The sequence below is a fragment of the Fukomys damarensis genome, unplaced genomic scaffold (assembly GCF_012274545.1).
Source record: "Fukomys damarensis isolate Sample0158 unplaced genomic scaffold, DMR_v1.0_HiC HiC_scaffold_23, whole genome shotgun sequence".
Taxonomy (NCBI): Eukaryota; Metazoa; Chordata; class Mammalia; order Rodentia; family Bathyergidae; genus Fukomys; species Fukomys damarensis.
In genome coordinates this window covers 21,205,546-21,223,416 of record NW_022900935.1, presented here as the reverse complement: position 1 = coordinate 21,223,416, position 17,871 = coordinate 21,205,546, and the positions used below count along the sequence as shown (strand labels likewise).

Sequence of the window (17,871 nt, the reverse complement as noted above, 5' to 3'; positions counted from 1 at the left end):
TTTTTTTTTTTTTTTTTTTGACTTGGGTTTATTTTTTGTACCGGGGATTGAACTCAGGACCTTGTGCTTATGAGGCAGGCATGGCACCACTGAGCTCAATCTCTGGCTCCCTTGACTTTTTTTTTTAATCAAAATGAAAACACTAAGAAATAATCTACGATACAAGATTTGGTGGTTCTATAGAAATACTTTTTTTGTTTTGAGTCTGTGTGGTCCTGGTTGGCTTGGAATTTGGGATCCTTCCTGCCTCAGCCTTCAAAATGATGGGATTATAGGCCTATGTCACCACTCTCTGTTAAAAAGTACTTTTGAATTATGGATTTTGGCTTTCTGTGCTACTGCATTTTGCTCTTGATTTTTATGATATTCAGTTATAAAGTGAACTGGTTGCCTATTAACTAGAATTTATCTAATGCTTTCTTTAGGAGAAATGCTGTTTAGATACTTAAAAATCTTTACCATTCCATAAGTGGAGGAATACCTTTTTTTTTTGACATTAAATTCTTTTCATTTAACTTATAATAGAAGAAATTGAGGGCTGGGGATTTATCTCATTGGTTCCGCTGCCTGTCTTGCAAGCACAAGGACCCGAGTTTGATCTCTGGTATTAAAAAAAGAAAAGAATAAACTGATATAATGTAAACTTACAGGTATTATACTTCATTCTTTTTAAGGGATACGGGTAGAGTTGAAGTCCTTTCTTCTTTCTTTTTCTTTTTGGTTTTTTAATACATGGTCTTGCTGCAGTTCAGGTTGATCTTGGGCTCAGTATGACAGTGTAGCCCAGCCTGACCTCAAATTTGCAGCGATCCTTCTTCCTCAGCCTCTCAGTGCTGGGATTACAGGCATGTAAGCCTCTATGCCTTGCTGAAGTAATTTATTTCTAGATGCTATGATTTTGTTGTTTTTCACTTTATATCAAGTGGGATGGTAGTAAAACTTTAAAACTTTATCGTGGCTATAATTGATAGATGATGTAAGGATCATAAAGTGACTAAAACATTTTATTTTGTTACGTTTTTAAACTTCTTGAGAAACTACCTAATTCTTGTACAGGATACAGTAAATTGCATAAAAACTGAACACAGAACGCTTTCCTTTTTGTTAAAGCCAGAGTACTAGCTATTATAGATAGCATTGGGTGCTGGCTCTGAGCTAGGAAGTGTGCCAGCTCTTTACATATATTAGTTAATCTAATGCTCACAAACTCTAAAATAAGTATTGTCAATACTAATACTTTACACAAGACTTACAGTGGTTATTGCTGTGTAAGGTCACAGGGTCAGGCAGTAGCAGTTTTGAGATTTTTACCAAGCCCTTTGTGACTCTAGAGCCTGATATTTTTGGGGTGTACGTGTGTGTGTCTGTATCTGGGGATGAAATTTAGGGCCTTACATATGCCAGGCAAGTGCTTTACCGCTGAACTACACTCTTCAGCTCCTTTTGTTAAAAATTTGAAAGGAAACTAAAATTTCCATGACCTCACCTTTTTGCATTTTGAGATCTTGATTAATTAGTACTTAGTGTTTTTAGGATCACAGTTTGATTTTAGAATTTCTGCTTTAAAGATGTTGTAGTGATTCAAGTTTAGCAAAAGTCACATACTAACGTAATATTTTTGAGTTCTTTTTCTTTTCTCTTTTTTAAACCTCTCCTTTCAGAGGAACCTATACTTCACTGTTGATAGAAAAAAGCAAGGAAGTTTCTTTTTGTGGAGAGAGGAAATGGCTCTTAGTTCGGGACTTCGTCCATATTAGGAATAAACTAAATATAGATGTCCAGGAGTGAAGTCACATCTAAAGTTTCTTTTTTTTTTTTTTTTTAAAGGAATATAAAGCTATTTACTGACCACTGCTCACCATTATTTGCCATAAAAGAAACAATATATAGTAGGATAACATTCTGACTACTACAAAATTATTTTGTGTTTTCTGTTGAAACAGTAACCTAATACTGAAAAGATTGAGTCACATGTAAGGAACAAGTTGGGGGTCAGAAACATGCAGGTCAATAATTTAGATTATAAATTTGTTGGCCGAGTATTTAGCTCAATGGTACCACCACCTGCCTTGCTACCTCAAGGTCCCGAATTTGATCCTTGGTACCAAAAAAAAAAAAAAAAAAGTTATAGATTATACATTTGTTCACTCATTGATTCTCGTAGGTCCTAAATTGTGACCACCTCTAGCAACTCAGTAGGTTTCCATGAACCAAATTTTAGGCATCCATGAATCCTGACTTTGAGTAGATTTGAACTTGTTGTAAGGGAATGAATGGGTCATGAGGATTCTTTAATGTTCCCTTAACAGCTCTTCCTTAGCTAAATAAAATAAATGCGATTTTGAGTAATTATTTGGGTGGGGAAGTTGTTGCTAGTGATAGTTTTTCTTTTCAGGAATTTTGCAAGCAAACTGCTGTATTTTTGTGACTAAAGACATAGTTATAGATTCTCATGTGGCTGCTTTGAAAATACGCACTTTGTCCAATTAACCCAGAATCATCTATTTAACTTGAAAGGTTGTGGCTTCAGGAAAACTTTCAATTTAACTCTAAGTAATTTATTTCTTAGGTTGCTGAGAATGATGGTGTCTCAAACATGGGCTTATCGCCCATAGTTTTTGTTTTGGTGAATGTTTAAAAACAAAACAAAAACCATTTACGTATTTTATTTATACACACACAAACAAACAAACAAAATTCAGAAGGGTCCTTAAGCATGGGAGCTAAAAATGAGTTTGACTAGGGATAATTTCCTCAATATTTAGAAAAGCAGAGGAAATATATCAGTGCTGTTTTCTGATAAAGGAAGCAACTACAGAAAGCTTTTATTTGTTCACAGTTGATGCAAACATTGATGCAAAACAAACAAAACCCAACAACTTCCCCAAATACTACTTTCAAAACCAATATACTAAATTTGATTTTCATTAGAATGCATTTTTTTTTTTTTTGCACTAGTAAATCAAAAACCAAGACCCATGTATATTGTAATGATGTAAGTTATTGAGCTTCATCTTCTGGACAAGAATGCCAAGTTAGTCTCTCGTGATACATAGTATTTTTTGGGTGGGTAGCAGGGACTGAACTCAGGCCCTTGCACTTCTGAGGCAGGCAGTGGAACCACTGAGCAAAATCCCCCGCCTTTTAGTCTCTCCTCATAAAAAGCAATTACAATTTGAGGACAGTTCATATTTGCCTCTTTTGCCAGCACCAAGTCAGCCTTCTCTGAATCTTTCCATTTCATGAGAAACATCCGTTCTCCACTACTGTCTGTGGCACTGATTCTTCGTTCAGGATTAAGACCTCTAGCAAATCCTCCGGGTTTGTCAGCAGCAGCTCTTTTCTTTGATTTGCTATCATCAGATTCACTGTCAGATAAAGATTTTCTTTTTGTACCATCTTTTTCTTTACCAGCTTTTTGCGAATTAAATGCCTCAGTTAATTCCGGACAATCTATATTTTCTGCAGGTTTCCATGTATTGTCAGCATCTGTAAATCCCTTCCATTTCAGAAAATACTCCACCTTCCCATTCACTACATGACAATCCAGTACTTTTTCTATCACAAATTCTCTCTTCCTCAACTTTTTTACTTTTTCCTTTTTGTTTCTTTCCCATTTTTTGCAATGTATTTTATTGGAGGCCATTTTTTCTTGCAGCCTTGAAGAGCTATTACTGCCCTGTACTGAGGGGGCTGAACGCAATTCTGGGAGGAACAATAAACAGGACTCAGCCTTCCACAATTCACTGAGCACCTATAAAGTTCTTATTGAGATCAGCCAGTACTTAATAAGTGATCAGTTCTGTGGTCTGCTTACCTTGCCCATTAAATGTCAAGCCATTTATAGAAACTCCTTTTTTTTAAAATAAGCAATTAACATTTCTTTGAATTTCTCGACCCTGTGACTTTTCCCATCACTAATTTTTTTTAAAGTTGATTTTATCCTTCAGTCTTTGTCACAGATATATCTATAGTGAGATTGGACTCATGTAAGAAACATTTTACTTAATATATTTTTGGGTTATTCAATTTTTAATTTAGTTAGATCCTAATGTAGCTAAGTACAGTAGTAATTGGATTTCTTCTGATTGGATAGTGACAGATTATAGTAGAATAAAACGGTGGAATGAATCTCTTGTTTCTGGCCAGAGCACATTTTGTTCTCAAATAAGAGCCTTTAAAAGCTCCCCACAGCATTCTTACGGTAACTGTTTTCCGTTCTTGGGGTCCTTTCTAGAGCCCTTTGCAAGCACGCCAGGGCACTCACCCATTTATGAATGTGTGTGCTTCTGAGGGGATGAGTTACATATGTTTTATGGCTTATCTTTTTTTTTTTTTTGGTTTTTTGAGACAGGGTCTCACTATGTAGTTGACCTGGAACGCGCTATGGAGCCCCGGCTGGTCTCAAACTCATAGCAATCCTCCTGCCTCAGCCTCCCGAGTGCTGGAATTACATATGGCATATCTTATTAGAAGTAGTTTGGATGGAATATAACTAACTCTGAAAAGTTTATATGATTTTTATTTTTATGTTTGCAGTACATAGTGATTACATTCATCAGTCATGGGACGTTGGTACATGTGTATAACGCATCTGAATCCCTTCCCTTTTCTCCCTCCCTCATTCCCTTTCCTCCCTTCATCTCTTGTTCCCTCTTAGTTTAGCTTAATGTATTTCAAGGATTTTAGGAAGTCAGTTCATGAAACCAGATGTCCTCCAAGGCTTAGTTTAAATATCGTCTGAATCCTTATCTGACCTTGTTGCTCCCTCAGCAGAATTAATCTTTCCTTCTGTGCTATTCTGCCACTCATCGGCATCAACTCTCATCATATCTTTATTGTAGCTAGGATGAGAACTCCAGGAGTTCAGGAACTTTTTTTTTTTGTACCGGGGATTGAACTTGGGTTCTTGTGCTTGCAAGTCAGGCCACCTTGGAACTTTTAAGAGAGGGTTTTGTTATGTAACCCAGGCTGGCCTTGAACTCAGCCTCCTGCCTCAGTGCTCTGTATTGGGATCACAGGCATGTGCCACCACGCACATGTTAACCTTTTATATTCCCTATGTACCACAAACCTTGATATATAGGAGATAATTCATTGATTCAGCAAACATCTGTTAGCATTTTGGGGCAAATTGGATAAAAGCGTGTAATAGAATACTAAATCTGTTTCTGGTGTGGTTTTATATATTGCCTCCTAGTAAAATACCAGAGATAAAGGTGGTGGTCAGTTTTTGAACTAGAGACATGTAATTTAGTTTGAATAGCTGCTCATTTTATAGCTGTTGGTCTAAACTTAACACCAAATTAATGTAGAGAATTAGAATTTTTAAATTATATAACTGGAAGGCCAGGTTCATGCGCACAGGTTGTGACTGTCTTTCTCCTCTGTAAAGTGGGTGCTGTGTCATCTGGGTTTATTTTACACGCAAGAGTAATAGCCTTGGTGAGTATCATAGATGAAAGTTGAGACCTCAGATTCCAAAGTCAGATCCAGAGAATTAAATTCTCATAGAAGTAAGCTGTTAGAAGACAGATGAACCAATAAAAGTTCTTAGTAGGGCTGGGGATTTAGCTCAGTGGTTCTGCCAACTGCTTTGCGAGCGCAAGGTCCCGAGTTCTGAGCCTCAGTACCAAAAAACAAAACAAAAAAAGATTCTTAGTGATAATGAAGGCAGTTTGCCAGAGAAACGAAAAAACATTTTAAGAATGAATTCTTTGGCTAAAAAGAATGTGATTTCCAAATGAACTACCTAAAGTTAAAGTGTTTGTTGTATCTAAAATAAAGCAGACAGAACTGTTCTAAGCTGAAACTTGTATTTCGCATAGGGCACTTGTACACTGAAAACGTTAAGTAAAAAATATTCAGTAACATTATCTTGTGCTGTTGAGATGCACAATGTTTTAGGGTGACAAGAAATTAGGTAAGAATTTTGAATATTAACTTTTTGGAGCTGAAATAAAATGTTGAATGTGTAATTTCCCTCCCCTGGTACTGGGTATAGAACTCGGGACCTAAATCTTCGGCCCTTGAATGTGTAATTTTAAAAGAAAAAAACTTGGTTGTAATATATTTTAATGAAAATTTAAAAATATGGTCTAAAAATAGATGAGATTTATTTATCAAGCACTATTTCATATATGAACATATGAAAGATTTTTTTCATGATACTTAGGATTAAACGCAGTGCTTTGCATTGGACTACATCCTCAACTCAATTTATTTATTTATTCACGCATTTCTATTTTGAGGCAGGGTTTTGCTATGTCAGAGGTGTGAGTTGCCCAGGCAACTTGTGATCTTCCTGCCCCAGCCTCTCAGAGTAAACCACTATACCCAGCTCACTGTCATTGATGTACTGTTTTTAGTCATTTAGAGGTCCAAAATGTAGCTAGTGAAAAACATTGTAATATACAGTCCTGCAGTCAATTTTCTGGGCATATCCACATGTAAATATATATATATATTAAATATATATTTTTTGTTATGCCAAGTATTGAACCCAGCGCCTTGTACATGAGACACACAAGCACTCTGCCACAAAGCTGCAGCCCCAGGACACTCTAAATTCTTTATTTTGATTTTGTTTACCTAACGTGTAATCTAAAAGAAAAAAATCTTTCTGGAAAATTTATTGCAAAGGGGGAAACTGGGTTTTTGACCCTATTACTGAACTCTTGGAATGTTGAGTTAAGCTGCTTGGCTTGGAAACTTGAGAAACAGAAATAGTTCTCCCACACTGTATTTAGAAAGCTGCCATAAATGCAGATGGGGGAAGAGGGGTCTCAAATGCTTTGTTGTTTTCTTTCACTCCCAGGATTCTCTTTGAATCTGGATTATACTACAGAGTATTTATTTTAAAACTGCCTTTAGGGAAAGTAGGCTGCTGGATTATGATTTGCAGAAGAATTTCATGTAGTTCTCTAATGCACGTATTTGTCTTCAATTGATAAACATGGGAGACCCTGGTATTTGAAAAATGAGGGCTACACAATGAAAAATTTTGAGGTGCATTTTTTTTGGATGTGATTAAATGAGAATAATTATAAAAGGTGTGTGTTTTGGGCCAGGGATTTAATTTCATGGTGCCGTGCCTGCCTTGCAAGAGCAATGTCCTGAGTTTGATCCCCAGTACCGGAAAAAAAAAAATTATAACTGTGTTGGGGAAGAGGCTTGATCCTATAGAAATTGCTTGGCCACATAAGAAGCCTTAAATAAATTTTGTGTTTTTGTTTTTTTTTTTTTTGGTACTGGGGATTGAACTCAGGACTTTGCACTTGCAAGGCAGGTGAGGTACCACTGAGCTAAATCCCCAGCCCAATTTTGTCTTTGGAGACAGAGTCTCACTATTTTCAGTTCGGACTGGTCTTATACTATGTAGCCCCAGCTGAGCTGGCCTGGAACTCAATGATATTCCCACCTCAATCTCTAAAGTGCTGGAATATAGGCAAGTGGCACCATGCCTGGCTTGCCTAAAATTAATTTTTAAAAGATTCAAACTTTAAATTTTAGAATAGTTCTAGATTTATAGGAAAATTGCAAAAAAATAGTGCAGAGAGTTAAGTGGTTTCGTGTTTTCTTTGTTTGTTTGTTTTTAGTTTTTTTGAGACAGGGTCTCACTGTGTAGTGGAGACTGACCTGGAACTCACTATGTAGCCTAGGCTGGTCTCAACTCAGTGATCTTCCTGCCTCAGCCTCCCGAGTGCTGGGATTACAGGTGTGCACCACTACGCCCGGCTTATTGGTTTTTGCTTTTTGAGATAGAGTCTCACTATGTAGTTCAGGCTGGCCTTGAAGTTGTGATCCTCTTTCCTCAGCCTCCCAAGTGCTGCTGGGATTACGGGCGTGCAACATCATGCCCAGCCCTTAGATTTTAAATGAAAATATCAGTGCATCTTCAACTTCTTAAAAAATGCTAGATTTAAATGCCAATTAATATCAACATTCTTAATATAAGTTCAGTAATGCTGCAGTGGCCTGCTGAACTACTGAGGTGTGGAACTATTTTTGGTTTCCTGCCAGATGGTCTTGGCTATTTTACTTTCAAGCCTAGATGATCTCTTTGTGTTCTTGTGTTTACGAACGAATGTACTGTTTTGTTTTGTTTTTTTTCTCTCTCTGCAAACCTAGCTCTACTGATGCAATTCATTTCCTTTAATTTTCTCTTGTAGTCTGTTGTGGTTCAGAAGAACTAAGAGAAACAAACAATTGTTACAATTCATTTGAAAAAAGAGTAAGTAATTTGAGAGTTGGAGTGTTCAGTTAGTGAGTCAAGCACGTGGCTTTAGTGACGTGGTGTTAGTTGCCCAGGGGCTTTTTCTCTAGATGTGTGCTGTCTTGTACACTTCCAGGTTGTGTAAGCTTGAAATATGTCCAGTTTGAATAGAGAGGTTACTATAGTTATAAATTATACATCAGATACAGAAAATTAGTACATAGAAAAGAATGCAATGACCTTGTATGTTGATTACATGTTGAAATAATATTTAATAGTGTTAAGCTAAATTAAAAACTATTTAAATTCATCATACCTATTTCTTTTATTTATTTATTTTTTAATGTGGAATGCTTCATAAATTTGTTATCTCTGCATGGGCCATGCTAATCCTTTCTGTGTCATCCCGATTTTAGTGTATAGGTTGCTGGATTGAGCACTCTTATGTTTTCAATATCAAGTGAATTTAAAATGACATTGGAAATTTAAAAATAACACTGGTGGCCCACATTATGTTGGTTGTCACTCAGGTAATCTATCTTACTTGATATTGGTATGAATGAGATGATGGTTGTACTGTAGAAATTGTGAGACCAGCTAGGTGAGATTCCAGCATTTCCTGAATTCTGGTGTAAGAAACTGGATCTCTGTGGTTAATGGTGTGGACCTGGGAGTTCAAACCTCAGTTTTGGATGGCAGTGACTTAGCTTCCTGACCTATGGCAAATGACTTAACTTCCCTGAATCACAGGTTCCTTACTTGAAATAGAAAACAGTATCTACCTGTTTCCAGACAGCTGGGGCAATAAAGTTGATTCTGACAGGAAAAAAGGCTATGTCCACAGTCATCTCGCTCTTTTTCCCTTTCATGTCATTTAGCCACTTCCCTCAACTGACAAAGTGTGTCTTTTTTGTTTGTTTTTTGTTTTTTGAGACAGGGTCTCACTATGTAGTGGAGACTGACCTGGAACTCACTATGTAGCCCAGGCTGGTCTCAAACTCACAGTGATCCTCCTGCCTCAACCTCCCGAGTGCTGGGATTACAGGCGTGCACCACCACACCCAGCTCAGATTTGATTTTAGTACATAATAAATCCTTTGTTTTCATCTTCAGCATATGCTTCAAATAGGTAACAAAAGTACCCAGAATCTTTTTCAGTTGACATTAATTTCCTGCTTTATTTCAGCTGGTAGTTTTTGTGTCAACTTTGCATTCAGCGTTTTTCCTTTTGGTACTGGGGATCGAACTTGGGACCTTGTGCTTGAGAAGCAGGCAGGGCAACTACTGAGCTAAATCCTCTTATTTTTGGTACTGAGCTCTAACTCAGGACCTTGTGCTTGCCAGGCAGGTGCAGTGCCCACTGAGCTAAATCTCTGGGCCTAATACTGAGGTTATATAGAGCTGTGGTATCTTTTTTTTAAAATCCCCTCCCTCTCCCCCTCCCCCTTATATTCCCTCCCCTCCCTATGTACATAAGCTTTGTTTCCATTTTTTTCTTTCTATTTTTACTTTTTTCTTGTCTCTTCTTTCCTTTCCCCCTCCCCTCTCCCTTGTTGCCCTGTCATTTGAATATTTTTGCCCCATTTCCCAATATTTATTATATATTTTAGTCCTTATTTCCACTTTTGGTTTCTCACACCAGAGAAACAATGCAATATTTAAACATTTATGTCTTACTTATTTCACTGAAGAGTATAGCCTCAAGGCCCATCTGTTTAGAGCTGTGGTATCTTTTGAAGAGATTTCCCTTTCCATCCTACAGCAGGTTGTAGGCCCACCCACATCCCCATCTTAATGCTTTCTTTCCTCAATTCAGTTGTTCAAATCAGGCATTTAGGAGTCATTTGATGTCTTGCCCTCTCTTCTCGCATCCAGATCAACCGCACATGTTTAAGACTGTGCCTTCCCGATTCAGTGTAGCCTATACATTCCTTCTGTCTCCATTCCCTGCATCTAATACGATCCATCTTTTACCACAGCTGCTGGAGTAGGTCTGTCTGCTTCTGTTCTCCATTAGTTCCGTGCCTTCTGCCTGTTTTCCATTGGCTAAAGCAGCGATGGTGAACCTTTTAAGAGATCAAATGGCCAAACTGCAACCCAAAAGCTATTATTCATCACAAAGGGCCACATTGCAATTAAACCTGAATTTGGAGATTTTCCTTTAGAAAAAACAACTCATGCATTAACATCTTTTGTCTTTTTTTTTTTTTGGTACTGGGGATCGATTTCTTTTTATTTTTTGAGACAAGGGTCTCTCTATGTAGTTGAGACTGACCTGAACTCACTATGTAGCCCAGGTGGCCTGGAACTCGCCGCGATCCTTCTGCCTCACCCGGGATTACAGGTTAGCGCCACCACACCTGGCTAACATCTTTTGTCTTAAGAAAAACACAGTAACAGCTTTCAGTGATGCAAACAACTTTTTATTGAAAGGTTAAAATTTTTTGTTTGATGGGTTTTTGCACAGTTAATGTGATCTTTGCTGCTGCATGCATGCTGCTAATTTGTCAAATTTTGGCTGGTGCAAAAGGCTCTCGTGCCAACAGAAGGTCAGTGTGCCTGCTGTAGCGTGCATGCCATAGGTTCGCCACCACTGGGTAAAGTGTTACTCATTGTCTTAAGTGGAGATCGGATTTTGCCCTCATGTGTCCCTACCCATTCACATCCTTCAACAGTAAACTATTGTGTAACACTCTTCTCCTTCCTCCCTCCTGGAAGTTCCATGAAATCAGAAATACTGTTCTCTGTTTGACACATACTTTTCTACTGAGCATTTACCCCATGCTGACAGTATTAAGAACTTTTTCATCTACTTATTTAGTGTTCAGAACTCCTATGAAGTAGATAGTAGATAGTCCCATTTTATATATAAGGAAACTGAGGCCCAGAGAGGATAACCTGACAAGTATCACACAGGTGGTTGTGAGAACTATTATAACAAAGCAGGCATTCTGCTTTCAGTCCTTGCTGTTAAAACACTGTGTTAAATGTTTTTTCCCTATAGAGTAGGCTCTTGGTAAACATGTATGAAATGAATAAATATATTGTTCCTTCTGTGAGTGTGAGGCTTGCTGTTTAATTGTGTCTAGAAAGTCATGATGCCAATACAACTTTCTCTTATACACAGGTAGTCTAGCAGAGACTAGATTTTGTGTGGTTTGAGAGCTTATCAATGGCCTGGATGTGGTGGTGCATACCTATAATCCCAGTTACTTGGGAGGCTGAGGCAGGAGGATCACTATGAGTTTGAGGCCAGCCTGGGCTACACAGTGAATTCGAGGATGACCGCCTCAACCCCCACACATCAACTCCCCACTCACCTATTCAACACACTACCATGCTTGGGAGGTAGTACGCCCTCAGTGATTGTTCAGTGTTGAGCAAAGTATATCTGTGCCCTAGGTAAGGAAGTGTGCTGAGAGAAGAGAAATGAATGGAGAGTGAAAGCCCAGGCTTAGAATTTAAGTAGCAAATGCCAAAATGGTAACCTGTGGAAAATAGAACTAATTGTAAACAAACTGGAGCCCTGAAATAATTAGTTTTCCTTTACTCATGTAGAGTTTTCTTTTTCATTTGTCCTTTAGTCATATGAAGAATTTTTCTCTTCATTTCTTAGCATGTTTCTATTCTTCCTACTCCTTTTTAGGAGTGGAGGGTGATAGGGATTGAACCCAGGGCCTCTCATATGCAAACAAGCACTCTACCATTCTAGTCCTAAGTCAGTCTCGCCCCCTCCACCGCCCCTTTCTGGAATAGAAAACCAAGACCCAAAGAGATTAAGTTACCCATGGTTAGATAGCCTCTAAATGGAAAATTTGGACTCTTTTGCAAGTCAGTATTGGTCCTGGCCCCTAATATCACAACAGAATCCCATTTCTTCCTTACAAGCTAAATTATTTAATAGTATATTATAATAAAATTTTATAATTATTCTTCTAAACCAGGTATCAGTACTTTATCTGTAAAAGGACCCAGAATCACCAAAATTGTCCTTGATTTTGTATTTAGTCTTAAGGCTAAACTCTTAGAAACAATAATGTCATCTGGGTGTGGTGGCACATACCTGTAATACTATCACTCAGGAGGCTGAGGCAGGAGGATTGCTGTGAATTCAAGACCAGCCTGGGCTACATAGTGAGTTCCAGGTCAGTCTCAACTACATAGTGACATAGTGTGACTCTGTCTCAAAACAAACAAACAAACAAAAAACCCAAAAACCAAAACAATGATGTCATATTGTTTTGCATTTAGTAAGTTACTTGTCTCTGCTTCTTAGTTTGTGTGAGATAAGAATGTTCTTGGATTTGAGTATCTGGGTCTAATGGGGCTTTATAGGCTGACTTAATTTCAGTTAGTATATTTACAACTTTAAGGCAAGGTAGCATTCTTTTTTTTTTTGGTACCAGGGATCGAACTCGGGTCCTTGCGCTTTTCGAGGCAGGCAGCAGAACCACTGAGCCAAATCCCCAGCCCTAGCATTCTTTTAAATGGGGAGAGGAGATCGTTAAAAGCAAATGGCGAGCAGGTTACTGGCCAACAAGAGTCCAAAAGACATGGTAGGAATTCAAAGTTTAACCATGGAACAAACTTCACAGTTTTGATTTTTTTCATATTTTTCTTTTTGTCAGTGTTTATTAAAATATGGTACCTACCATGTTAGAATTGCTTGAAGTACTTATTAAAAATTGTGTTCTTAGTCCCCACCACAAACACACTGGATCAGAATATCTACCACTAAGCTGCATCCCAGCAGCATCTGAAATTCTTGTCCTTAGCTGTATTTTATTTGTGTAGAATTGGGGATGGAGTAATTCTCTGCTATGTAGCATTTAACTTTATTCCATTATGGTTCTAAGATATGGTTATGGCCAGGAACCAGTGATATAGTCAGTCAGTGAATGTCAGAGATTTTTGACATTTTTTTTTTCTTTTTTTGAGAGAAGGTCTTGCTGAAGGCCTCACCCTTCTGCCTCAGCCTCCCAAGTGCTGGGATTATAGGCATGTGCCACCATGCTCAGCTGATTTTGGTTTTGTTTTTGTTTTTGTTTTTGTTTTTTTGAGACAGGGTCTCTGTGTAGTTGAGACTGACCTGGAAATCACTATGTAGTCCACGCTGGCCTTGAACTCAGCAATCCTCTTGCCTCAGATCCTCTTGCCTCAGTCTCCGGAGTGCTGGGATTACAGGTGTGCGCCACCACACCCAATGATTTTTGACATTTTAATAAAAGATATCTTTGCTTTACTTCTTGTTGGACTAAGCCTTATATAGGCTATTAAAGCATAGGACAATAATATTTTGTGTCATATAGAAGAATTTAATGTGAAAGATTCTTAGATTCTTTCTTGTTTCTTACTGTTTTCTGAAAGACAGTAATCTGATGATTCTAATGAGTAGGTGCTTAACTGAGGAACTATTGTTAGACCTTGGGTTCTGTGTGTTTTTATAGTCAGTTATTGGGCCAGGGATTTAGCTCAGTGGTGCCGCCGCCTGCCTCACATGCACAAGGATCCGAGATTGATCCTTGGTACCAAAAAAAAAAAGCCACTTATTGAATTCTTCGTATGCCAGGAGTTGTGTGTATCTCAGTGATGTGACGATTCCCTTAATAAAGGTGCAGTAATTCAGGTTATCAGATCTTAAGTAACTCACTCATAATTACCCAGCTAATCAAGTTGTGAAGTTAGGGTTCAAACTTAGATAATGTCGGATTCTGATTTTAGTATATGTGCTGCCAAAGGGAGCACAATATGTCTGATTCTGAACCTGATTAATTCCTGAATACTGTGCAGACCCTATAGAAAGACCAGAGGTTATGAACATTTAGGCTTCAAATCTTGCTTGGTTCTAGCTGGTAGGTGTGTCTAAGTTGTGGCCTTTGGGTTTTTTTTTTTTTTTTTTTTTTTTTTTTTTTTTTTTTTGTCTTTAAACAATGTTGTAATAAAAATATTTTTAAAAGTGTTGTTACTTGTATAGATATGTAAGCTATAGTATATGTTTCATACGTCACCCAAGGCAATTCCTCTTCATTAAAAAAAGGGGACCCAAAAGGCAGGTACAGATGGAACACACCTGTTAGCATGTGTTTAACAAGAATTCTGAACAAATAGGTAGAAGAGGCCCGGGGATGGTCCTGTTAGGTTGCTTTGTGGCTTGTCAGCTTATCTAAATCAAACCAAACCATTTTGAGTATTCAGATGGCCAATTTAGATCAGAATCCATGTAGAGATCAATAGAATATTAAAAATTTTAAGTTCTTGGGGCAGCACACTGGTAGGAAATGTGTTAAGGAAAATAATGTAGTAGTCAGGACCCATTCTTTCAGGTCTCAGCTTTCTCTCTTTCCCCAGTCATCATTACCACTCATCCCCAATTCCGTAAACACTAAGAATGAAGTTAAAGTTCTTTTTCTTAGGTGTTTTTGAGTTTCAGTAGTTTAAAGATTGATTAAACTAGGTTTTCTATGTGAGCAGTTCCTTAACCTTGACTTGGTAAAACATTAAAATGCCTGTTTGTGGTATCTGCTGTTGACCCCTGTTCTGCAGTGTAGGAGTTAATTCAGCAGTTTCTCACTAAATACCAGCATTATGCAATTCAGAGATTATAGCAGGCCTGGGAGAAGGGTGAGGCTAGGAGTGCGGAATAGTTGATGTGAGAGGAACCCTAACAGCAAAATCGAGCAGATAGAGAGTAAGTCCCTGACTTAGTAACATTGGAGTTGTGAACTTTGACAGATATGAATAGACCTTGTCTGTGGGTTTTTTTTCTGCTTTACATTGTTTATTTGTGTCACTGATTTTTAAGACTGGCTTTGTTAGACTTACAGATGTTCTTCCGGAATGGAACTTGTCCTGGGACTGTACTCCTTTCCTAAGAATAAAACTCAAAACCAGGAATAGTGGTGCATGCCTGTAATAGGCTGAGGCAGAAGTATTTCTGTGAATTCAAGGTCAGCCTGGACTACATAGTGAGACCCTGTCTCAAAAAACAAAAATAGCGTGGAGATTTAGCTTAGTGGTTCTGTTGCCTCCCTTGTAAGCAAGCAGAAGGTCCTAAGTTCGATCCCTGGTACCAAAACAAACCCAAAAAACAAACAAAAACTCAAAGAACTAAAGCAAGAAAGCCTAAATGCTAAGATTCATTCTTCATCTGGAAATACGTCACTGGTAGCATCTGAATTTTCTGATTTTAAGACATTTTAGACATGATTTTTTTTGGGGGGAGTACCCAGGATTGCACTTTCAAGACATGATTTTTAATAACACAAAATCATACTATTTATATAATCGGAATTAAAATATTTTCTGGCCTTTGATTGTTTATCATATATAGAATTTATTGATACATGTTTAAAAACAGCTAAACACTCCCCCAATCCCCAAACTTACTATGAAACCTAGCCTGGCCTGTAACTCCTGGTAATCTTCCTGCCTCAGCCTCCTCAGTGCTGGAATGATAGGCGGATACTACCGTGTCCAGCTAAAAACAGTTCATTGGATATAATTCATACACCAAATAATTTACCCATTTCAGAGGTAAAAATCTGGTTTTTAGTTCACTCACAGTTATGTAACCATAATAACATTTCTAGTGTTAGGACATTTTTATCACCACCCCAAAGAAACTCAACCCCCATTATCAGTTATGCCCCCTCCCTCAAAACCCTAGGTGACCACTACTCTGTTTGCCTATTTTGGATATCTCATGTACATGAAATCATATAATATCTAATCTTTGTGACTAGCTCCTTTTGCCTAGCTTGTTTTTGAAGTTCATTCAAGTTAGCCTATGTACCAGTGCTTCATTGCTTTTTTTGGTCTGATATTTCTTTGTGTGGATATTTTACATTTTGTACATTTTTAATGCTTCTTTAATACTTCTGAGAGACTTGCTGCTGGGAAGATACAATCAGTTGTAGTTGAGTCTGTTTTTCTTTCTTTACATATCCCAAGCTTAGAATAAAGAAGCAGGAAGCTTGAAACAACAGCCACTGACAAAGACAAAAAACTGAAAACCGGGCTGGGGATTTAGCTCAGTGGTTCGGTGGCCTTCCTTGCAAGCACAAGGACCCGAGTTCAATCCCCGGTACCAAAACAAAAACAAAAACAAAAACAAAAAAAACCCCAAAAAACCAACAGACATGCAAAAATGAAAAAATCTACAAAATCTTGCTCCCCGCCGAAAGAATCCAGAAAGGGAGAGTCAAAGCAGGACTTGAAAGGCTTTAGATAAAAACTATTTCATTCCAGGTACACACAAAAAAAAGAAAAACAAAAAACCAACCCTAGATTTCCACACTCCAGTGATGGTGTATAATTTAACAAATCCTTTACTCATGAGCTTGAACGGGCTTCATGTTCTGCTGTTACCAACAATGCCTGTGTTCCGCTCTTATCTATAGACCTCAGTGTATTTCTAATGGGATAAATTTCTAGATATACATTTTTTGTCCCATAATGTATAAATGAAACCTTCAGAAATGACAAGTAGATGAATGACATCATTACCAAACAAATTTATGAAAGATTTGATTTCGCTGTCTTTTTTCCCCTCTATTTAGATCAAGTAATTTTTGTCCTTCTATCTTCCAGTGTGCTGATTCTTTTTTGTCGTACCTTCCCTTTAGATTTTGAGCTGGTGCCAGTTAGCTTTCCATTACTATCACAAAATACCTAAGATAATTAAATTATAAAGAGATAAGGTTGATTTTAGTAACGGTTTTGGAGGGTTCCAGTTGTGTTGGGTCTCTGGTGGGTGTACTGGTTGACAATGGCTGGGAGTATGTGGTAGAACAAAGAGAGGGTGAGGAAACCAGAGAGGAGTTAGGTATGGGGGCTCTCAGCCTGGTTTGAAGGCGTGCTCACCATGACCCAACAGCCTCCCGCTAGGCCCCATCTCTGGAGGGTTCACAGCACCTTCCTGTGGTGCCCTCTGGGGAGCATGCCTTTAGTGATAGACCTTTGGAGGATGGGACATTCAATAGCAAAACCATAGCTGTGCACCCTTTTAATTCACCTATTATATTTTGGGGTTTTTCTTTATACATATATTTTGTTTCTCTACTGAGGCTTGCTTTTTTTTTTCTTCTTCCGTTTGTTGATAAGCGCTCATTGAGGATGAGTGCTCATTGACGATGCACTTTTATCGTGGCTACTTCGGATACTGTCAGACAATTCTGACATCTCATTGGTCTTGGTATTGGCATTTATTGGTTGCCTTTTTTCATGCAGTTTGATATGTTTCCTGGTTTTACAGGGATTTTCTCTTGAAACCTGGATATTTTTGTATGTAAGACCTGGATTTTGTGTAACCCTTCTGTTTAAACTTTTCTGATGGGTTGAAGGAGAGAAGAGGGGAGAGTGAAAGTCCAGGTTCCCCACTAGGTCTCCGTGACACCAAGGCACAAAGGCTCCTCACTGCTGGGAAGGGGTCAGAGTTCTACTTTCCCATGTGATCTCGCTGGTGGCCTCCTGGCTGCTCGTTGAAGACTGAAGTCTCTAACTAGGACCCTGACCCCATCCCAGCAGGGAGCATGGGGAGGGAGAGAAGGAGTCCCCTTACTGGCGGAGGACTCTTCTCCCTCCTTGACCATCTCTGATGCCATTCTGGCCAGGGCTATTATAGTTTCCACAAGGCTGATTACATTAAATTAGGGGAA

The 17,871-nt window shown here is 38.3% G+C and overlaps 1 protein-coding gene and 1 pseudogene across 1 annotated transcript in view; one reads left to right on the top strand and one right to left on the bottom strand.

Moving 5' to 3' along the window:
- The window catches only part of Clic4 (chloride intracellular channel 4), a 59,200-nt gene that overhangs the window by 10,790 nt on the left and 30,539 nt on the right, over positions 1 to 17,871 (top strand). The window lies entirely within an intron of this gene.
- Positions 2,322 to 3,623, bottom strand: LOC104868743 (annotated as a pseudogene).